Raw genomic sequence first — 25,966 nt, 5'->3', positions numbered from 1 at the left:
TATGCCCACTAATCCATCTAATAGATTCGACTATGAATTTTAACTTAGAATTCTTCATTAAAATACAAACCCTTGTCTAATCAAATCCTCAATTCTAATACAATTCGAACCCAAACCTTTAAAACTAATTTCTTTCCTAATTGGAACTAGGGTTTATCCTACTTGAGCTCTCTAATGATTTCTTCGCACAAGGAGAGAATCAACATGGAAATCTGAATTAAACATTTATCACAAGAATTATCCAAGCAGTCATCTAGCAGACATGATGAAGTAGGAAGAGAAGGCGTGCAAAAAGGGAATATGCGAAAATTATGAGTGCACCTGGATATTGATGCTAATTCCCTTCTCCTCAAAATCTGTAGAGCAAGCTCCTTCCTTCTCCCACATTCTCGGTCCTCCAACCATACTCCAAACGCTCTCCCTAAGCTTCTAAGAGTGCCTCATTATAAAGAACTCTCAGGAAGCACCTAGAATGTCTCTAGAAGCAACCAGAAGGTGTTGACAACTAAGCACAAGCTTTTTCCAACCTTTTAGACGAGTCATAAGGTTGTAGACACCATGTGCTTAATTTGTGCACTAAACCCTGTGTTGTTGACAACACGTGCATAATTAGAGTGCAAACTCTTGTGTTGTCTACATGAAAACTCCCAAGAATTTGCAAACTCCAATATGAATGAATAATACACATTAATTAATTTAATATTCACTTTACTCTTTTCAATTTAATTTATTAATTTTTATATCTCATGCACTCACTTTAATAACTCCACTTGTTTTATCTTAATATATTTATATTTTAATCACATGCAATCTAAAATCTTTTAATAATTCTAATATCTTTTCCACTTTTAAATTCATTTTTGAAACTTAATTGCTAAAATATTTATTAACTTAAATAAATATGATCACATTCCAACTTTAAAATTATAACTTTTATCTTCAAATTTAATTATTTTATTTAATTAATTTTCCAATTAATTAAATAAAAATAAATATTAAAATATCATATTAATTTTCTATTAAATTAAACCATTAATTAAATCTTTTAATTAGGCTTAATTAATAGAAAATACACCAAAGACTCATAAGGTAAAATACAAAAACCCACTATAGAAAAACACATACAAAATCAAACCAAAAGGGTTAATATCATGAATTACGTCATTTGACGCATTCTGAGGGTACTCAACTTAGATACTTGTCCTAATTTCCAATTAGGACAAATGGTTTAAAGGGTTGGGATTTGGACTTGTGAATTTATCTCTCCTCTCTTACCATTAAGATAATGTGATAGGGTACGCTCATCCTGACAATTTAGGGAAGTCGATACTTGGTACCTGCAACCTACATAAAAACTATGCATGTATATACAATATATATATATGCTAAGCTAAATAGGCAATGGCAGGAAGTGATGCATCGTGTAGATCCCGACTAGCAGGTGACTACGGCTCCCTTCCTTACCACATCAGAAACACCATCCAGAAAGAAAACAAACACACACACCATATACATGCAAGTATGGGGTAAGTATCCATAAGGAAACACATATTATAATAAATCAACTAACTAATCATCATCAACAACTGCAAACACTAAAATAATCATCATATATACATGAACTGTAGAGTCTAAGTAATCTCATCACATATCAACTGAATCCATAGCACAATATTTGATAGTCTCAAAACAATGCTACTATTAATCATCAACATAAAACTAGCCTTAAAAGAGTTCAACAATGATAACAAAAATGCGACCTAGGGGCAAGCACTACACAGAGGAAGGAAGGGAAATGCATTTCTATTATTATTCAAGGAATAATACATAGGTCATTTGGATAGTGGGTCCATTAATCTCACCCTTGAAGTTGTTTAGGCAGTGGGTCTAGTTTTCTTCCACAACTCCTAACATAGTTGGAATCTACTAATAGGGACTGCTATGTATTGGATCTTTTTATTGAATCCTAATAGGGTCCATCCTCTAACAAATAATATTTCTATTAGTACATCATCTTGTGGGTATGATCCCCATTGAGGTTTTCCCTTTGATCAAGGGTTTCCCTAGTTAACATATTTGGTGTTATTGTGCATGAGTATCTTGTTGTAGTTTTTGATTATATTACTCATATGGTTAAAGTTTAATAAGGTTGATAATGGTGATATTAATTGGATAACTAATTCAGCCCCCCTCTCAATTATATTGGTGGACTATATATTCTAACAATTGGTATCAGAGCATTAGGTTTTTGAAGGATAAGCTTAACAACTTTGGGAGATCAATGGAAAATATTTTCAAAAAAGATAGTCCTAGATTTTATGGGGCCAACCATAATAGTTAGAAGGAGAAAATGAAGACTCAACTACTTCATATGGGTCTAGGCTATTGGCTCTTGAAAAAGAGTGAGAAGAAAATTGTCAAAGAAGATAAACTTGAAGAATGCAATGAAATAGAGAAAGATATGTTCATGTACAAAATGAGAGCTACAGAAGCTTTACTATAAGATCTTCTAGAGAATGAACATCATTAGGTAAAATCACTAGAAACATCTCATAAGATTTGGAAAGAATAGAATATATTCTTGAAGGTGATACACATACAAAAAGAGTAAGATTGTAGAATTGGATATGTGCATCTCAAGATGTTAACATGATGAAAGATGAATCTGTAAGAAGCTATATTTGTAGGATATCAAATATTTTTATAGGAATCAAGACATGGTGGAAAGAAGGAAGAAGATGAGGTTGTGTAAGATATTGAAGACTTTGACACCACCATTCAGGAAAGTAGCTCAGATGATTCAACTGCATATACCTTTTACTAAGGAGTTTGCTAGGGAAACCTTGCTTCGAAGATTAGAAGCAATAGAAGTAGGTTTGAGATAGTTAGGAGATTTGACAAGAGTGGAGACAACTTTTAGTGCCTTGAATGTTTGACCAAGTCTATCTAGAAGTAGAAGTATACATGGAGATTTTTCTAGTAGTAGCAAAACCAAATCTGATGAAGATAAGAAGATTGAAGAAGGTATAGCACTTCTTGTGAGAAGAGAAAACGATGCCAAGAGAATATTTAAATATTGGACATGTAATGAGTTTGATCATTATGCATCTAAATGTCCTAAAAGAAAGAAAAAGCATAAGGGAAATTTCAATCCTAGGAGACCTAGGAATTGCTTGTATGCTAATGAAGAAGAGGAATCTGATGAAAAAGGTTAGAGTGAAAGTGACGATGAGCTAGGATTTGTAGCTATTAAGGAAGATGATCTTGATAGAGAAATTAGAGAAGAAAAGGCTCTAGTATCCCAAATTGAAAAGAAATTTGATTGGATAATAGATAATGGTTGTTCACATCACATGACTGGTGATATGAATAAGTTTGTTAAATTTTGAAACTATGATGGAGGTATTGTTAGATTTGGTAATAATGCATCCTATCATATTACAAGGATTAGATCCATTAATTTAGATGGAAGAACTAACACTAATGATGTTTATTTTTTGATAGATTAAAGCATAATTTGTTGAGTCTTGGATAGTTGGTGGGCAAAGGGTATCAATTTCAATTCATAGAAAAGACTTGCACTATCAAGGATGGTAAAATGATTGGAATTGGAAATAGGTCTAGAGGTAATGTATTTCACTTGAATCCCACTGAAATGACATGTTTGGTTGCTAAAGTGGATAAAAATTGGTTATGGCATGGGAGATTCTGTCATATAAACTTTGACAATATTGTAAAAGTTAGTAGCATGTTTGTAGTTAGAGACTTGCCTAAGATAATAAAACCTACTAATGTGGTTTGCAAAGAATGTATTTTGGCTAAGAAGAAGAAGGTATCTTTTTCCAGCAAGAAGTTCATAATCAGAGAGAAGCTAGAGATTGTTTACATAGATCTGAGTGGTCCCTCTAGAACAAGAAGATTCTATGGTGAAAAGTATTTCATGATTTTTTTTGATGATTTAACTAGAATGACATGGGTAGCATTTCTTAAAGAGAAGTCTAAAGCTTTTGAGATGTTTAAGATATTTAAGAATAGAGTTGAGAATGAATCTAGTGTTAAGATAAAATGTTTGAGATTAGATAAAATGTTTGAGATTAGATAGAGGAGGAGAATTCACCTCTAGAGAGATTAATATGTTTTGTGAAGATAATTGAATCAAGAGATAGTTATCTTCACCTAAGACACTTGAACATAATGGGATTACAGAAAGAAGAAACATATTAGTAGTAGAGGAAACAAGAGTGATGTTGTTTGAGAATGATGTATCTAAGGAATTTTGGAGAGAAGTAGTCAATACAATAGTGTACACTATGAATGGAGTACATATCAAAAAAGGTATGAGAAAGACACCTTATGAATTATGGTTTGGTCATTCACCATCAGTTAAGTATTTCAGACTATTTGGAAGTAAGTGTTATATTAAGAGAGATGATGATGTTGGTAAGTTTGATCCAATAAGTGATGAAGGTATGTTTCTTGTCTATTCATTGAAAAGCAAGGCATACAATTGTTTTAATCATAGATCTAAGACAACAGTTAAGTGCGCAAATGTAAAGATTGATGAGAAGTTTGGAACTAAGGAAAAGATGTTAGATTACAATTCAAATGAAGAAGAAGATAATTCTAGATTTGTTAAAAAAAATGCTAAAGTTTTCTTTGAGACTAATAATGATCTATAGAATGATGTGCATACTGTTGAGCAAAGAGGAGAGAAGAGGTCTAAACCTAGAGATGAGATAAGAGTTGAGATGTCAACTCCTACCCCTAATAGGAATCTGACAAAGAATCACCCTCCATAGAAGATAATTGAAAAATTGGAAGCAAAGAAAAATCTGTGATGATAAGAAACAGAGTTAATGAGGAGATATTTTTGATTTCTCAAGTTGAATCTAAAAGTGCATATGAAGCATGCAAATATGATCGTTGGATCCAAGTAGTGAAGGAAGAATTAGATGAGATTGTGAAGAATGAAACATGGGAGTTAGTTTCTAGACTTAAAGACAAGAATGTGATAGGAACCAAATGGGTATTCAGAAACAAGATGAATGAGCAAGGTGAAGTTGTGAGAAACAAGGTCAAACTTGTATGCAAAGGTTACTAACAACATGAAGGCATAGACTATGAGGAGACATATGCCTTTGTAGCCAAAATCAAAGCAGTAAGAATGTTCTTGGCTTATGCAGTGAATATGAAGTTCAAAGTATATCAGATGGATGTTAAACCAACTTTCCTGAATGGAGAACTTGAAGAAGAGGTATATATTGAGAAGCTTGAAGGTTTTCCTCTGATAGAAGAAAAATATATGGGATGCAGACTAAAGAAATATTTATATGGTTTGAAGCAAGCACCTAGAACCTAGTATACTATTTGGAAAAACTTCAATTTGCTAAAGGTATGATAGATAGTAACTTGTATTTGAAAGAAACTGAGAAAGGTTTGCTGATAATAGTAATATTTGTTGATGACATCATATTTGGATTTAATGATGAAGAAAGTGATAAGTTTTCTGAAGAGATGAAGAATCAATTTTAGATGAACATGATAGGAGAAATGAAGTTTTTCCTAGGATTGCAGATTGTGCAGAATAGTGATGGTACATTTAACAAGCTAAGTACTTGAAAGATTTGTTGAAAAGGTTTGGATTGGAAAGTTGTAAGCCTATTGGTACACCCATGATAACTGGTCACAAGTTATCTAGCAAGAACGAGACACCTATAGTTGAGAAGAAGAAGTATAGATCTATGATTGGAGGTTTGTAGTATCTAACTCACACCAGACCAGATTTAGAAAATGAAATTAGGATTATATCTAAATTTCAACTTGATCCTAAGGAGTATCATTATGCAAAAGTGAAGAGGATATTTAGATATTTGAAAGGAACATCTGACTATGGAATTTGGTATGATAGATCGAATGATTTTACTCAATGTGCATATACTGATGCAAATTAGGAAGGTAGTATGGATGATAGAAAGAACACTAGTGGTGGAGCATTTTTTCTTGGAGGAAGATTGGTTTCTTGGATAAGCAAGAAATAATATTATATTTCACAAAGTACAACTAAGAAAAAGTATGTTGTTGTAGCAAACAATTGTAATCAAGTGATGTGGATGAAATAGATGCTAAAGGATATCAGGATTGAGTTTGCAAAACCTGTTGTCATATACTGTAATAACACAAGTACAGTAAGTATGTCTAAGAATCTTGTATTACATTCTAAGACTAAGAATATATCTAATAAGTATCATGTTTTAAGAGAGAAGATAAAAAAAAGAGAGATTAGATTGGAATATGTGAGTACTAAAGATTAGATTGCAGATATATTTATGAAACCCTTATCTAAAGATATATTTGAGTACTTGAGAGGTATGCTTGGGGTTATGCCCCTCCCTATTTATGAGTAGATGATGCAAAGATTGCATTAGTCCAATGGTATAGAGCACTATTGTTAGACTGGACTGAATGTTGATGCTTCCTATATGGGGGAGTATCTATTGATGAACTGAGTCATTGAGGACTCTTGGTATTTGGTCTTGTATAGTGCCTTTGGACACTTGAGCTAGTTGAAGACTTGGAGAAGTTAATTGAAAAACATCTCCTACGTATTTATGGGGAGACTGCATGGAAGTCTCTACTTTATTAGGGAGATTTTGAAAGATTCATGTAAAGAAAGGAGGAATATCTCTATGGGGGAGATATGTAGCATGAGGAATTTTGATGTATTGCAAGTTGTTTAGTGTGAAAAACTATTGCTGATCCTAAAGAAGAAGAAAAATAACATACTAGTGTTCCTAAGGATTTTAGATTTGATTGATGATGAGGATTTGAAAAGAGTTGAACAACAAGATAGAGTACTATTTGGTATTCTTGGACTTAGATATTTTTCATCTATGTTTCCATGAATGCCAAAGGGGGAGATTATTAGCATGAATGCTGATGATACTACTTTGGGGGAGTATTGTAAGCATTGGAGAGTATTGGCATGTTTCATTCATGACCATGTTTGTCATTTATGTCAACATAGTAGTAAGTCTATGATGATTGACAGAGTAGCAGAAAAAGATCTTAATGGTACGGACAAGGTTTTGATTCTCTAGTGATGCACATTCCTGGATATGTTCAGTGCAATGTCCTGATGTTAAGGTTCAATGCACAACACGTAAGTCAAAGACGTATAAAATTTGTAACTAATTTATAGAGAGCAATACAAAGACATAGTACCTAAGAAATGGTATATGATGTTTGCATTATATCCTTTGACAATGATATAGTTTGGTGATGCACAGTCAGCTAGTGATAGAGGACAATATGATGGTGACATCAGCAAGTGTGTAGGTCTTGAAGTCGCATGTGTGAATTTTCGTATATACTGTGAGTTGATAGTGCTATTTTAATTATGAATTAAATAATTATCCTTATTATAATTAATTGGGAAAGCCTCAAGGCTAAATCAAAGAATTATTTTGAAGATATGGTATAATGGAAACATATTTTCCTTGTTTGTAAGTGTATCAAGTATTGTATTGTGTACAAAGTGTGAAAAGGAGTAGAGTGTTTACTGAATATGAGTAAGTGATCCAATGGATTATTGGATGAGAGTTTTGTGATCTGGTTACAAGATCAGAAGGAGAAAAGGTTTGGTTGACAGAACAAAGGAAGGAAGTGCAAGTCATTTCTATTATTCCACAAGGAATAATATAGAGATAATTTGGACAATGGGTTCATTGATCTTGCCCTTAAATTTGTTTGGGTAGTGGGTCCAACTATTGTTCACAACTCCTAATAGGGTTGGAATCTTCTAACATGGATTCAAAGTCTCCTAACAAAGACTGATATGTATTTAATGTTGTTATTGACTCCTAATAGGGTCCATCCTCTAACAAAGAATATTTATATTAGTACATCATCTTGTGGGTACCATCCCCACTAGGGTTTTCCCTTTGATGAAGGGTTTCCCTAGTTAACATATCTAGTATTATTGTGCATGAGTATCTTGTTGTGGTTTTTGATTATATTTCTCATTTGGTTAAAGTTTAATAAGGTTGATAATTATGATATTAATTAGATAATTGATTCACCCCCCTCTCAGTTATATTGGTGGACTATATATTCTAACAATGTCATGCATTGTAGTGGACCTAGGTTATAAAATTGTCAAAAAGGATCAAGTTATGATCTTGCCAAGCTATAAGTGCAACAATTGATAGAGAATCTTTGAGCTATAAGGAAAATAGAGAATACATCATGTAAGTTTGGATCTCTATTAGCTTGTATATTTTCTATGTACAAAATTCATTTCCTATTGTTAGCACATTAGCATGGGATAGGAGTAGTGGTGTAGGAGCACCTAGGAGGGCAAGTGAATCATTGAAGACACCAGGGACTAAGGAGGAGATCTTGACCACAAAGAAAATAAATTGGAATGCCTTGAAGCCTATTATGGCCTTTTGTAATGAAAAATGCAATGTAATGGATAAATGTCTTAAAAGTCCTAATAGAGACCTTAGGTCTAAAATGTAAATGTAAATGGTGTTAGGAATCTAGAAAGACTTGTCAATAAGTTCAATCAAGAAATAAGGTCCACTGAAAGATATTAGTATTTTTTAGGAGTCAGTTAGAGTCTTTTTGTTAAAAGTTTCAAATTTGAAAATAAGCCTAACGGCTAGTTAAGGATTATGAGGTTTTTAGGATTGTTTTAATGTTTCATCAGTTTTAAGTACTCTTAACCAAATGGAGGAGGTTAGAATATGAATCTATAAAGCCTACTAAGGTCTATGCTCTTAAAAAGAAGAAGACAAGAGGGGTCACTGTATGGAAATCCAGATTAGAAGTGAATACAATACATTTTTACTATCATTTCACACCATTTCATTGAATGATTTCCTTGTATTTTCATTTATTCCAAGCATATAAATTTGTGGGATGAACTAGGAATTTCTTATAATAATTTTATGACTGTTTGAAGTGATCTTGAAGCATTAAAAGTTTCTTTGTTTTGTAATCATTCCAAACAATGCTGTAACAATTTGAGGAACTAACTGTTTTGAGAGGGTTTTATGATGTTTGATCCATTCCTAAGGTATTTTCCTACTATTTCCTATGGAATGGATCTATTGTAACATAGTTCAAATGCTACTAGCCAATCTAAGTGCAGGAAGAAATATTTAAGGGGTGATCACCGTGACTAACAGTGGAAAAAGGAGAGGAAAATGCTGCTACAAGTACAACAGTAGGGTATCTACCTTAATGAGGGTATGTTTTTATGTTTGGATGAGTTATGGTATGTCCTAAATATGGTGTTTAGTTTTTGAAAAATTCTTAGAAGTGATTGAAAGTGGAAGAACCATAAAACCCTTGTTTTGAACCTTTTAATGAGAGGGTTTGTTGGAAAGTGTACTTAGAAGAGTCATATTGGAAAAAGGACTAAGGAATCCTTAGTTTTGCATCAAAATACCATACTGTAGAAAGTTTTGAATTTTGGAGATAAGTTTAAAGCACACTTGCTTTGTAAAAGTGGCCTAATTAGGCCAAATTCTGAGATAAACTACCCTGTTCTGTACAATCTTTCCAAAGGAGTGATATCTTATTTTTGGATATGTTATACAAATTGGAAAAGGATATCTGAAACAAGTATTTATTTTCTTGGTTTTTTGTAAAGTTTGTGAGATAAGTCCCAAAAATAGTGTTTGCTGACCTAATGGAGAGAGCAACCTAGTGAAGGGGGGTAACTTGATTTGTGCATAAATTGGGTTTTGGGGGTTTTAAACCTATTGAAATATGTCTATTTAATTCTGTTAAAACACTTTTTGGATTTGGAATAGGTAGTTGAAAGATACATTCAAAGGTTGTGCATTTGAGGGCCATTTGAGTGTCTTTGAGAACCTAGTAATCATTCAAAGTTTTGAACTTATTATTAAAGTTTTGTTGTTACATCGTTGGCTCTGCATCAAGTAGGCCAAATATGGAGCAAACAAATGACTTGATAAGTCAACTAGGAGAAAATTTTGGGGCAATTATGGATAACTATTTTGAAGAATTCAAGAACAAAATGAGAAATCATATGAGTATTCCTAAATCAATTATAGATGAGTATTTTGATGATATATATTTCATGGTAGACACAAATTTTGTTTATGCATAGGATGTTCTACCTAGATTTGTATGGTTAAGGCTGATGCCTTATGAGGTAAATGTTGATGAAGTCATAATAGTAGTGATTGAACTTTTTTAGAAGATATTGATGTGAATGCCGAGCCATTCAACACATATGACACAATAAAAGATCAAATGAATATAGAGATAAGTGAACCCAAGATGTTGGAAATATGGCTAAATAGGACAAGTTAGAGTTTTCATTTATGGAAACATATATCTTAGGATGAGAAGGCAAAATGTATAGAAAAGTATTTCATAGTTACACACAAAAAATTGTCTTAGTATAAGACAGTTTCATTGGCAACACATGAATTTTTTTGTTGTGCATAGATAATGTAATGATAATTGACACCTGCATGGTTAAGGATAGATAGACTAGAGTGTCATGATGATGTGTGCAAGTACGCAAGTCTATATGAATTGTACAAAAGGAGTTATGCATTAAACACCAGTAAAGGAAGTGAACATAACACATCAATTAAATGGTAATTAAGGGTTAAGGAATTATTTTGGCTACAAGATAATTACTTGACTAATTAGGGATGGCATCCTAGATGTTAACCCTAAGAGGGCAAGAGTTATTTTTGTATCATTCCAAGCTTGTGAATGCTTGAAGGCCGACAGGGAAAGTTTTACAAATGCAAAGTAAGTGTGGATGTGTGAGATATGACATGAGAAGTGTTATATGAACTATATGATGCAAAATCTGATGTATGATAAGAAGATTTTGAAGTACAATAGACAACACTAAGAGGTTTTTCTATTTATATTTTTTTATATAAAGGAACTATATTATATAAATTGCATGTTTGGATAGTGGGCTCATCTTGCATACATTTTGTAATTGTAATAGGAACTCCTAATAGGGTTGATAATTTTAACAAGGCCTAGTCCTCTAATAGGGATCGAGACACTATATGTACTTCATAGACTCCTAATTGGGTCAACATCCTTAACATGATACTTTTGTTTAGTGGATCATTTTGTGGGTACCATCCCCACCAGGTTTTTTTCTTGGCTAGGATTTCCCTAGTTACCAAAATATGGTCTTATGAGTTTTCTTTGTGTATGGTTACTATTACTATTCAATATTGTTAGTTTACTTTCATATGCATTTTATAAAGTAATTTACAATATTCTGTTGAGGGAAAAAGTTTGTAGAATACTAGTTCACCTCCCCTCCTCTCAACATTACCTATTTCTAACAATTGGTGTCATAGTTCGGTTACTCTGAAGAGGTTTAACAACTTGAGTAAGATCCCTTTGACTATGGAATAGTTAAAGAGGAATCTTAAAGAAACCCTTGAGAAGATTGATCTTCTTATTGAAGAAAGAAACAACCTGAAAGAAAGGTATGAAGATGTAAAAGATTACATTGGAAAATTGAAAGATAAGATTAATCATCTCAAATCCAGAAAAGAACCTAGAGAACTAACAAAAGAAGTTGATGAAGTAGAAACCTTAAAGAAAGAAAATGAGATTTTGAAAAATGAGTTGAAGATTTTTGAACTTAAGCCAAGTCCAAAGAAAGGTGATAGAAAGATTGAATTAGATCTAAAATATGAGAATTTAGATCTAAGATCCCATCTCACACAAGTGAAATCTGAATTAGATTGTATCAAAATAGAGCATGCAAAACTTGAGAAATACAATACTATTATGAAAGGAGAATTAACCTAGGATAAGCAATAGTTAGAAAAGCTATATTCCAAGAGTGAGAAAATTGATGAGGAACTATGTTATCAAAAACCTTCCAATGATAAGACCAATCTTGGATATTTCATTGGACCAACAAAGAAATTTGAAGCTAGAAAGGAACCATATCTAGCTATTGAAAACGTTGAACCTAAGAAGAAATATTAGAATGAAATTGAGCCAAATCAATGTAAAGAAGTACGTGAAAAGGTTGAGCAAGTAATTCAACCTGAGAAATGTGATGAACCTAAGAAAATGGAGCAAGTTGAACCACCTAAAGAAGTAAGGTAAGAATTTGAAGTTACATGCGTTATATGTAATGATGTTGGTCATATGAAGAGAGATTGTAAATGTAAGTATTTCAAATCTATTACTTATTTTTATTATTTTAATTGTCATGGTTTTGGTCATAAAGAATTTGATTGTAGGAAACCTGTTGGAAATATAGAAGAGTAATTGAGAAGGGGGGGGGGGTTGAATCAGTTACCACAAAAATATTTCAGATCCCTTGGATGTTAAAAATAAAACTGATTGCTGTTGATATTTGGTAAACAAACAAAAAATGTTGTAACTTGGTAAAAGAAGTGTGATTTACTTTTAACTAATCTTAAACATTCACAGTGATTAACTTTCAAGTATAAAAGAAATAACATGAACACATGAGACACTAGGATTTAACATGGAAACCCAATATGGGAAAAACCACCAATGTAACTAGTTACTATTTTTCACTCTTCTAAAATGAGCCTTGTTAGGAGCCAACCTGGTTAAAGGTGGAAAAACACACTATTAGGTGTGACCTTGTTAGAGGATATACAACTAGCTGTTAAACCAACTCTATTAAGAAATTTTGGATCACTGCTACAATGGTAAGAAAGTAACAATGAAATGACCTGATTGAGATGCAACTAAATTGCTGATCACATATCTCAATTTTGCTTCATTTTAGATCCTTCCTGATCAAATATTACTTTGTTGCTCCACAAGGATATCTGACCATCCTTCAAATTCACTCACACACTTTCCTTCTCAATCAAGACACTTGCATACTCACAACCTTTCCTTCTCAAATTGACCTTACATTTATACCATCTAGAATATCAAGTCAGCTGAATTAAAAATTACAATGACCAATAAACATAACCATAGTTGGCTGGAAGCAATACTTGAAATAATTAGACTTTATATCCCAAATCAATAAAATTCTTTGATAGCCAACCTAGCTCGGTAGACATTGGTCTTGAAATAATTCCCTTTGTTAACCAATAGAAGCTTGGTTAACACTACAAACTTTAAAATCCCTTTAACAATCGAGTAAACTCAGTGAACACTAATTCTGACCAACTTTTCTTCATTAACCATGAGAACTTAGTTAACACTGCTTTTTGCCATAATTTCCTTCGATGCTCGAGTGAGGTCGGTAGACATTGTCTTCACAAAGTAATATCTAGGAATGCTTGATAGACAAGAAAAACCATCTTGCTGACCAAGTGAGCTCAATAAGCACTAATAGACAACTGATATGACATTTGTGTAATATCAAAGCCAACTCATAATTAGATAATTATATCCAATAGTCTCCCTCTTTGGCATTGATGGCAACACAACATGTCATAGCACAATGAAATTTGTAAACAAGACTTTCTCTGATAGAAAGTTTCTCCCTCTTAGATTTTATACCACAAGCTTCTCTTTTATGCAGTAATCTCCCTCTATGAAGGAATTGAATAGCTTCTTCTCAAAAAAAAAATTTCAGAAAGATATGACAGTAAACTCTCCCTCTTTGACAACACATGCCAAAGACAACACATACCAAATGAGTATCAATGTACCTTGACTACTGATTCATATGTAATAATCTCTTGACTATGCTACATCAACTAATAGATTTTCAACTAGGTTCCTATTGATGCATCACTAAAACTTTGTTTAGTGAGCTTCAGATAGGGGAATGACCCCTAGATTACCTCTTAGATACAAGAATGTATCCTTAGGTAATGGTTTGATAAATATGTTTGCAATTTGTTCTTTTGTATGAACATATTCCAATCTGATTTCTTTGTCTTGCACCAATTCTTTGACAAAATGATATTTTATAGCAATATGCTTGGTTTTGGAATGTATCACTGGATTCTTTGATATGTTAATTGCACTTGTATTATCACAAAATATGACAACTGGTTCTTTGATCTCAACCTTCATTCCTTCCAACAATTTTTTAAACCAAACAATATTAGAACAATTCACTATTGCTGCAACATACTTTTCTTCTACTGTGGATTGGGATGCACAGTTTTGCTTTTTACTTGTTCAAGATACCAACCTTTTACCAAGAAAGAATGCTCCACCACTAGTGCTTTTTCTATCATCAATATTTCCTGCCCAATTAGCATTAGTAAATACTTTTAGGTCTAGATTTCCTCCAAGGTTATACCATAAACCATAGTCTTCAGTGCCTTTCAAATATCTCAAGATTCTTTTGATTGCCATCATATGATTTTCTCGAGGTTTTTCTGAGAATCTTGCCACTATACCAACTACTAAAGCAATATCAAGCCTTGTATGAACTACATACTATAATTTTTCAATCATTGATGTATATAAGGTCTGATGTACCTCTTTTGAATCATTATCTTTGGTGAGATTTAATCTAGTACACATGGGGGTTCCAACTGGTTTCAAATCTTCTATACCAAACTTCTTGAGTATCTCCTTGATATACTTAGACTGAGTGATGTAGATACCATTCCTACTCTACTATATCTAAAGTCCAACAAAGAACTTAATCTCACCAAACATAGACATTTCAAACTCTTTGTTCATTTGCTCTAAAAATTCCTTGCATAGGTCATCATTCCCTGTGAATAAAGTGTCATCCAAAAATATTTCTACCAATACAATCTTGTTGTCTAGTCCTTCCTTTATATACAAACTACTATTATCATATAAGGTAGTTATGTAATCTTTCATACCATGCTCTAGGAGCTTGTTTTAGACCATACAATGCTTTGTGTAATTTGTAGACCATGTCCCCTTTTTTTTGGATCAACAAAACCTTCTGGTAGTTCAATGTAGACTTCTTCATCAAGAATACCACTGAGAAATGTAGATTTAACATTTATTTGATATACTTTGAATCCTTTATGTACTGCATATGTAACTAAGGTCTTGACACCTTCCAATCTTGCAATAGGATCAAAAGTTTCACCATAATCAATGCCTTCTTTTTGAGAGTAGCCTTTCATACCAATCTAGCTTTATTTCTTGATAGCTTACCATCTTCATTCAACTTATTCTTGAATACCCATTTTGTTCCAATTACATTTTTATCTTTAGGCCTAGGAACAAGAGTCCAAGTTTTGTTCTTCTCTATTTGCTCTATTTCTTCATTCATAGCCTCAATCCAAATTTCATTTCCCAATGCATCTTTAACACTTCTAGGTTCAAAATTAACAAGTAAACATGTAACTTTTACCTTACTTCTTGTCATAGTTGTAATACCCCAAAATTGGCTCATTGCCATGATCACCAATTCTAGTCTATTTTGATTAGTTCTAAGACCTATTCTAATAGGTAATTCTCATTCTGCTACTCGCTACTTGACTTAATTGTCAGATGCAAAAAAATCTAATCTGCATTAATTAGACTCTTTATTTAATTCCTACATTATTGACTCATATTAGTCACATTAAACCTATTGATTAAGATTTAATTTAATTATTAAGTATTTATACTTTAATTAAATTAAATTGTCACCTACAGCTAATGTACTAAGGAATTAAAAATATTTGATTTCATAATTATGCTCACTTTAATTAACTGAATGTGATTATTTAATTAAATGAAAAAGGCATTTATGAGGTCATATCTCACTTTATTAAATTAAATAATATCTTCAAAATCTTCTCTTTAGTTCCAAAATGGAAACTTTGAGTGAAATATCTCTCAAAAAGGAATTAAATCAGTTAACTCCTTATTCCACTCATGAAAAGCTCAGATAACTCTCCTTTCTTAAGGAAGTTTCCATTTTAACTGAATCTTGCTTCAATCTTGATCATTGATTGAAATCAATCTCAATCGTTGATGGATTCCAGGAATTCTATTTAAGAGGCTCCTAATTCCTTATCAAGGGGGTTGAATCTTGTTGCTATTGAATTGCTGTTGAATTTCATACTAACTTTTGCTCACACATTTTCATACATTCATACTTTTAGCTTAATCTCATCTAGTTCTTAAAATTCATATGATTAATCTAGTTTGATTTATATGTTCTTAGATTAATTGCATCTTTCATATAGAGTAATTACATATCACACAGATTAATTGCATTTCTTTAAATCCTTCATTCTTAGAGGGTCTGGTTGTCTGTACCTCGATTTTGAAGATACTAACAAGAAAAATCCTTCTAGATAGAAGGTGACAAGTCACTCTATTGGTTCTTCTTGGATGAACTATTACATGTTTATTCCAAGATGATTCCACACGTAAAGACTATGTTGAAGTGTCTATGAAGTTCAGAGGCCCACATTTCACAGGTGCAATAGTACCTTTTGATTCATCTCCAATAATCTGATCTAGTGCATGATGCCTTCTAACATACTTGACCAATACAGGTTCTTTGCCTTTTGAATGAATTATACTATCTTCATTTTGAATTTCAATTTCTAGCTCTAGTTGCTCAGACTCAGTAGGCAATGGCTCAGTAGCTTGAGAATGTGACTCAAGTCCTTGTGACTTAGTTTGAACTTCTTGCAACTCAATAACTGAGAAAGACTCAGGAGTAAAAATCTCCTTACGTTCAATATAAACAAATCTCATATAATCCTCTAGTTCTTGCTTTCTTCTTCAGTCCTTTCTACAAACTCATCAATTCTCAGATGTGCACTTTCTATGATTTTATGAGTAGACAAATTCAAACATCTATATGCCTTACTTCTGCAAGAATAACCTAAGAATATACCTTCATCACCTTTCACATCAAATTTTCTTTTTCTAGATTCTTTCAAGATATAACATCTACTTCCAAATACTTTTAGCTAACTTACATTGGGTTTGTAGCCATACTGTAATTCATAGGGAGTTGTATATGAGTCCTTCTTCAATTGTACTTGATTTAAGGTATGAACTATAGTGCTAATAGCTTCCTTCTAGTATTTGATAGCAACATTCTTTTCAATCATCAAAGTCCTTGCACAATCCATGATGGATCTGTTACTTGTTTCAGCTATTACATTATGCTTGGGAGTTTCAAGGGCTGATATCTATCTTTTGATTTCTCTTTTAATGAAAAATTTATTGAATTCATTAGAGATGATTTCACCATCATTCTTGAATAGTCATCAACAAAAAGAATAAAGATTTTTTCTCCACTATAGCTTTCTATTCCAATAGGTCCACACAGGTCAATATGCACTATTTCTAAGATATCTTCAGATTGATAGTTTTTTCTTTTAAAACTAGGCTCTCCCATTTTGCCAATTTGACAGTTCTTGCATAGTCTAACATCTAGTTTCTTCAAACTGGGAATGCCTCTTACTTTCCTAAATTTTCTTAGTTTCACCATGTTATCAAAATTTACATAACATAACCATTTGCGCCATAACCAACTTTCTTCAACTTGAGCAATAAAACATGAGCAATCACCAAGATCAAGATAAAATAAGTTACCTTTTTCTTGTTTGCCTAATCCAATCAGTTTTCCTTTGTCATCCAGCAGTCTTGCCTTGCCATGCATGAATTCCACCTTGAATCCAATTTTGATTAGCTATGACATACTCAATAGATTATATTTTAGTCCTTGAACCCAATAAGCATTGTCACATACAAGTTCTTTGGTTAATGAGATTTGGCCTCTCCCTTTTATGCAACAAGGTTCATTGTTTCCAAACCTTACACTACCACCATCATAGTCTTCAAAATGTTCAAACTTTTTTTTTTCACTAGTCAGATGATGTGAACATCCACTATCTATGATCCATGTGTCATTCTTACTGACATGCAAGATAAGTTCCATCTTATCTCATTTATCATCAGATTCATCTTTTACAACAATGTAAACTATTTCATCATCACTGTTAACAAAATCTTTAGCCATAAAACAAGTCTTCTTACCTTTTTCGTTGAATGATTTGTGATTTTTGAGATCCTTGTTGCCATTACACTTGGGACTTGTCTTCTCATCCTTGCTTTCTTTGTTTGGGTACTTGGCAGTAATATGACCAATTTCTTCACATGAAAAATAGATTAGGGAAACTTTACCTTTGTATTTTCTTCTGCCTTTAGAATACTTCATTTCAAGTAAAGCTTCAAAAAATTCAAGATCACTATCAAAAATTTATTTTGATTCTTGTTTAATTTTTGACTAAATGTCCTTTATTTTCTTTCCTATTTCTTTAAGTGAAAGCTTGGCCTCAAATGTAGATTCAATATTGTTGGAAGCTAGAACATAATTGTCAAAGTTATCTTACTCAAAGGCTATCAATCTTACTACTAAGGTATCCAAAGTTATCTTATGATTCGTTTCACACCTCCTTTCTTGAATAGTAGATACTCTAATTGAACAGATAGGAAGCGATGTTCTGAGAACTTTACTTAGAACAATTTCTTCCTTGATATCTCCCCCAGAAGCTTTAATTGCACTGACATTGGCTTTGATTCTTTCCATATATTGGCAATATTTTCATCTTCTCTCATTCTGATTTGATCAAATTTTCCTCTAAAGCTTTCAGCTTTGGCTCTCCTCACATTGTCATCACCACCATAGATGTCTTTTAGGTTATTCCACATTTCAAAAGCAGTTTTGCAGTCCATGATTTTTGGCATTAAGTTTTTTTTGCCATTAGTGACAACACTTATTCATAATTATGTATGGTTACTAAGTTTATCACTTAGCCTCTAGTGTTTATGATGCATTCAGTGGTTGCCAAGTAAGTTCAGTAGTTAAGTAGTTCATATCGAGCATTCCAGAAGCTATCGAGTGAAAACAGACAATGTGTAGTCCAGCAGTTATCACCAAGTAGATAGTGGTCCCTGAGCTTTGTAGTGTTTACCGAGTCATTAGTTACTATGATGTGAAGCCAATGTCTATTGAGTGATGGGATGAGTAGTGTTTACCGAGTGCAAGAAAGGTAAACAAAGTATTCAGTATCTATTGAGTGACACTATATCTACCTAGTCTCCAATGGTCACCGAGTTTGAGGCTATGTTGTGTGATTAGTATGGACCAAGCCTCTATTTATATGAAGTGCATGATGATGCTGAGTAATGCAATGGACACTGAGTATTAGAAGTTCACCAAGTTAGCTTATAGAACTCGAGTTTCTACTATTTGGCCGACTTAGTAATATTTTGTTTACTTGTGTTTTAGCCAACCTTGTAATTATAAATATTTAATACATTATATCATACCCAAAAGATAGGTGTAAGTAGTATGAAGCAATGTTTTGAGAAGAGTGAATGTGAATTAGCAATAAAGAAGAGTATTCAACAAGGTCTATAAGGAGCAATAAAGTTATATCTATCACAAGAGGTAATCTATACTGCAAGGATCTCATCAACAATCAAGTTGTAAGTAAGATCTACTGTTTCATCCTAACATGTGAATCAGTTTCTAAATCCTTTAACAAGGTAGACTTAATAGTCTTTCTTTAAATCTCTTAACAGAGTGTATACTTCATGCTATGTTTGTAAAACCTCTAACAAGGTGGATCTAGCAGTCCAAATTGCTCTTAACAAGGAAGATCATTAGAAGTGATCATTGTAAGCCTTAATATGCCAACTTTATACTATAGTATTGAAGTTTTGTGGGTATCATCCCCACTCCTGTTTTACTTTCTATTTGGAAGGTTTCTAGGTCACCAAATATTGTGTTCATGTGTCATGAATGTTTATCTTTCAGTTTCTCATTCATGCAGTAGATTAGATGAATTAATGGTGAATGGATTATGTTGATTAAGTGCTGAATTAGTTTAAAGTTTTGAGGTTATTGATTCACCCCTCCCCTCTTAGTAACCTAGCTAGTCTTGATTATTTCCAACAATTGGTATTAGAGCTTTGTGGTTTTTAGGATAAAGTTTGACAGCTTGAGCAAAGATCAAAGACAATGGAGATATTCAGACTTGACAAAGCTATTGATAATGAAAAGCTAGATTTGGAGATGGCCATAGCTCAACTCAAGGAAGCAAAAGAGCATCTTTCCTAATCCCTAAAAAGAAGGAAGGAACTTGTAAAATAGATGAATGACCACTAGTATGTTGAAGAAAAGAGTAAAAACTTTTTCTCCTCAAGTAGTTCAGATGAAGCAAATGAGGCAATCAAAGAATTCATAGAAAAAAATGACTCTCTGCAAGAAGAGGTAAGAAAATTGAAAAGAGAACAAGAAATTCAATCAATAAGAATGTGTTAAATCTTGGAACAAAGGAATAAGGCAAGTGGAGACTTGGAGGCAAGGAACAATAAAACTCAAAATCAATCCCTTCAGCAAGAAAGTCTTATCAATCAGCTCTCCAATGCAAATGAGGAAATCATGAGTTTGAGATCTAAAAATGAAAGGTTAAGAAATAACTTAATACTGAAAGATAAATCAGTGAAGATTGAAAGCTGATTTGAATTCTAAAAATCAACTCAATGAAAGAATAATGAAATCCCAAGCAGGCATGGATGAATTGAATCAACAAAGTAAGTAGAGTATTTATAAGAAAAATAGTAAAGTAGGACTTGGATACAAAGAAGAAGGTGAATCTTCTAAACAAGGTGCTCAAACTAATCAAAGACCTACTTGTAATCACTATGGTAAGATAGGTCATACATCAAATAAATGTTCAAGCAATGGAAAGGAAAAATTCAATGGAAAGTGCTACAACTGCAATCGGCATGGTCATAAAGATAATGAATGTAAGAAGAAATCAAAATTTGAAGGTAAATGTCACAATTTCAAGAAACAAGGTCATAAGGCATTTGAATGCAAATCTAAACCATTTAATCCAGTTTAACAAATTGTCAAGGCAATATTTGGTTGGGACTACAATACTTGGTGTAGATGTCATTACTGTGGAGGATATGGACACATTGGCATAAACTGTGTAAGGAATCACTTGAGAAAGAAGGATACTACAATAAGATGTTATACATGCATTGAACTTGGTCATATAGCTAATAATTGCATGAACATAGGTAGAGTTGAAGATGAAAAGAAAGCTAAAGCTGATAACATCAAGAAGTAGATGAGATAGCAATGGATTCTCAAATCTACCAAGCAAGCCAATTCAAATGATGGCAAGGTCACTCAAGAAGTGGGTGACTCCACCATTTCCAATTAGATTTTTAAAAGAAGAACTAGACCTATATCTTTGAGTCATATCTTGAGCAGTTCCAATGAAAGGAAGCAAAAAATCCAAATCAATATTTTAGATATAGAGGGATCACAAGAAATTAGTATTCATTGAGTAAAATCAAGTCATACCAAGCAAGGTTGGTCATAGACTCTACCAAGCTAGGTTGGGAGTAATAATTTTTTTGTTCAATCACTGAGTTACAAGATTTTACTGAGCATAGTTAGTGGATGACAGTCTGTCACACACTATGTCATTATGCACCAAGCATTAATGGACAATTTTCATCAAAAAGGGTAGAATTTGACTTCATTTTTCATCACAACTTCAGTATACCCAGAGTATAATGATTTTAAATGCATGCATGCAATCTTGAGCAAAATTGTAGCAAAGATTTTTTGAAGAATTTTCTCATTTAACAAGCAACCATGGCATTTGGAAGCAACAGCAACAACAAGGCAAAAAGAGGTTCCAAGATGTTGGTGAGAGACATGGAATGGAAAGCACCAAATTTCAATTTTATACCTATAGTTGTGGAGTCGCTCGACCCAAATGGAGCTCAATCGCAAATTCTTCCAAAAGGTACTCCTTATTAATGATATTCACACTCATTTTAAGTGTATTGTGCAAGAAATTGGAACCCTAGAGATGGATAGTTCCCTAGGAGAAATCTATGTTGATGGATCTTTGAAACCTGAGCATAAGCATCTAGAGGTCAAATGATTAACCCATATCCCGCATTTGTCAAGGAATTTCCAAGTGAAGTGGATTAGGTATATTTTGAGCCATGTGCATAATGGTCAATTATGGTTAGAATAGCCTATGTTGATTAGGAAGAAAATGATTCATAAGATCATAGGTCTCCCTATGCTTAACAAGGTCAAGGTTACCAAAACCCTAGGTTAGGATGAGCTACAAAAGAAAGCCCTAGTTGAATGAGATGATAGATGACTGGAGATCAGTAATGTATCTGACGTGGAACTTAAGTTTGGTATTCACATCATTGCACATAAGAGATATAGCTCTAGTTGATTGAATAGTGTGTCATGTGAGACCATGGATCTGGCATACAAGGTTGTGAAGAAGAATTTAGAATTTGATCTGTCAGATTTATTGTTGAAATAGTTGAACAAGAACATGGACAACATCAGGACGTCAAAGAACAACTCCTATAAATTTAGTTCTTTGCTAACTTGTCTTTTCTTTTATGTTCAAAAGTTTTTCCCAAACAAAGGTTTAGTTGTATGGAGAAAAGATACTCCCATTTTGTATCAGATTAATGAATTCATTGCAAAAATGGGTGAAAATTTTGAAAGTATTATGGATAATTGTTTTGAAGTGTTCAAAGAAAAGATGAACAACAGATTCTAGATTCCTCCTAAACTAGTTGAAGATTATAAAGATGATGTATGCTTCATGGTTGATTGTGATAAAGTTTATATCTAGGTAGTCATGCCTTGAATTGCATGGGTGAAACCTCTTCCATATGAGGTTAACATTGATGAGAAAAAATACATTATTGAAGCCCTAGTCAATGAGCTAGTAGATCCAAAGTTACCTATCTTTGGAACCTATGTAGAAGCAAAAAATAGACTAGAGTTTGAGATCATGCTACCTCAGGTGGTAAAAAAAAGGTAAGAGGAAGATAGCAAAGCTGAAAACTACAAGTGCCCCTCTTATTCTTACCAAGGGAAAATGAGAGGATGAAGAAGTGTCAGAGGATGAAGAGTAGGAATTAGAAAAGGAGGAGCAACATATAAGAAAGAAAGGCAAGGTGATTATAACCAAGCCACCCAAGGCCTCCATAGCTGTGTTTACCAAGAGATCTAAGAAGAAAGGAGGTAGTGAGGTTGTGCTTATTAAGCATCCTCTCACATTCCAAGAGAGATTGAAGAAATTAGAAGAAGGTTCTAGTATTAAAAACTTCAAGGCATTAAAATTTGAAACCAGGACAGATGCAAAGAAGATACAGGTTGAGGAGCTAGTGCTGTCAAAGATGGGAAAATGGAAATATTCCCCAGATCAAATTGCCCCACAGATTTCCAATGAGTTATTAGAAAGGTTGAAACTAAGATGGGAATCTGCTACTCAAACTATCAAGGACATATTTGAGAAATCTTTGAGACAGTTGCTACCAAATCTTATTAATACAAAAGTTAAGGAAGCAATGAAGAAAAATGAAGAGAAAATGATGATGAGATTTCATACTTGTTTGATTTTGGTCAAAGATATTGAGCATGTAGTTAAAGATGCTACAGATATATGGAAAAATGTTTATCATTTGCATAAGCCAAGTGAAGACCTAGTTGAGATCAAAGATGATGATGATGATAGTGACAATGAAGAAGATAATACATATTGTGACACTTTTGATGCTAAGGATTATTAGGAATTGAAGGATGATGAAGAAGAGAAATAGGAACAAGCTTTTGAGGAAGATAAGGAAGGAGATGAAGAAAATGATCTAGTAAGGATAGCTGCACAAGTTATAGCCTCCCTTCCTCACTCTCCACCAAAGTCTGCTACATCATTTGGCATGGAGACAACTTCAGTAAGTGTGATTGTAACATCAACAGATATATCATCCGCTCAATTACCCTTTGCTACCTCTTAGCTCAAGGTATCATTAATGGAAGTGTCAGCCACTTCATCTACTAAGCTGTAGCCCTCTTCTTTAGCTCCCAAGTCAAGAACTTCATCAACAACATGTGCAATAATTTCAACATCTTGTTCTACAATTTTATCAACTATAGCTTTGCTTGCACCAATTTTTGTTCTAGTATGTTCTTCTATTGCAAGTACTTCAGTCAACACTCCACCTGTTATTACTTCAATTTTTGATAGCACATAAATTTTGGATTCTATTAGAACTCTCATAAGTATTTCTTTAGTTGGTCCTATTCAAGTTTTCACTACAAGTTCAACCATCTCTACCATTGTTTTTGTTTCTAAGTCCAAGGCAGTAATATCAGAAGTAGAACCAAGGACACCTCTTAAACTCTTGATTACTGAAAAATAAATTGATGAAGATATAGACTTGGACAAAGAGATTGTAATTCCTAAGTTAGATCTTGATAATGCTACTATCGAACAAATGAGATTGGTTAGCCAACTTTTGGAAGAGAAGGAAAGGCAAAAGTAGTTAAGAGATGAAAGGGACAAGGAATTCATAATAATTGAAAGTGCAAAGAATATGCTAACATAGTCCATAGGTGTTGATGTGGATTCATCTCAATACATTTTGTTGTAGTTAGAGGAGGCAGTGCACAAGTTTAATGAGGATTCTACTAGATAGGAAAAATTAATTGAAAAGGTAGAGAAAAAGTTTGATAATAAAGTGCTTGAGCACATTGCTCAGCACATTGCCATAAATCAGTTAGAACTATCCTCCATTTTGGCTAACATGAAAATTCTTTTACAAATGTAACATCACTTTTTGCTAAGTTGTGTGATGTTACTGGGTTCACTAAGGAGGTAAAAGAGAAATTAAATAAGATTGATGAAGATATGAAGGCCAGTGCTCAAAGGTTGTAGCTTGAACCCAACTCAAGCTCAACACTTCACATTAAGGTGAGATTTCTATTAGATATGTAGGTTGAACTACTGAGAGAGGAAGCAAGGATTAGATCCATATTGATAGCCATCCAAAACATGATCCTTCCAATCATGGACATAATGTAGAAACATATTGCATATTCAAAGTCATTGGTTTAGGATAACAATCTTTCAGTTGTAGAAAATATCATACAACTATTAGTATAAGTTCAAGTAGCTCTTCATTCCTGCAAATTTTTTCAAGAGAACTGGGATAAGACACTAGCTCTTATTCTCAAGGTAAATTTTGAGTTTCTCTCACATTTTGGTGTCTTTGTATGAATATATTGTATAACTCTTTGGCATTATTGTCAAAAAGGGGGAGTAAGAGATATTTTTGTGGAGAGAAAAAGTGGGAGAGAATAGATTGATATATGTACAGAATAAAAGAAAGAGAGACTATGTGTATAAATATGTAAAATGACTATGTATATATTATGTCTTATGTATGAAGGAGATATGTGCAAGTGTATATACAACAACATTACAAATATTTTTTTTGAAAAATCAAAAAATTAGTGTGTCAGTGTACATAAGTCTTGGCTTATAAGTGCTTTTGTCACTAATGCCAAAGGGGGAGATTGTTGGCATTAAGTTATGTTTGCCATTAGTGATGACACTTACTCATAATTATGTATGGTTACCAAGTTCATCACTCAGTCTCTAGTGTTTACTGTGCATTCAATGGTTGTCAAGTAAGTTTAGCAATTAAGTAGTTCATACCGAGCATTCCAGAAGCTATCGAGTAAAAATAGATAGTGTGCTATCTAGAAGTTATCACTAAGTAGATATTAGTCACTAAGCTTCACAGTATTTACCGAGTCATTAGTTACTATGATGTGAAGCCAGTGTCTACCGAGTGATGGGATGAGCAATGTTTATCGAGTGCAAGCAAGGTAAACAAAGTATTTAGTATCTACTAAGTGACACTATATCTATCGAGTCTCCAATGGTCACCAAATTTGAAGCTATGTTCTGTGATTAGTATGGATTGAGACTCTACTTCTATTGAGTGCATGATGATGCTAAGTAATGTAGTCGATGTCGAGTATTAGAAGTTCACCAAGTCAGCTTACATAACCTTAGTTTCTACTATTTGGATGACTTAGTAATATTTTGGTTACTTGTGTTTTAGCCAACCTTGTAATTGTAAATATTGGAATGGTATATACATAACTCATTATATTATACCC

Source organism: Cupressus sempervirens, chromosome 5, assembly GCF_028749045.1.
Source record: "Cupressus sempervirens isolate cs-2001-9-10 chromosome 5, ASM2874904v1, whole genome shotgun sequence".
Lineage (NCBI taxonomy): Eukaryota > Viridiplantae > Streptophyta > Pinopsida > Cupressales > Cupressaceae > Cupressus > Cupressus sempervirens.
The sequence above is the reverse complement of the archived record's forward strand: the minus strand, read 5'-3'. Positions refer to the sequence as shown.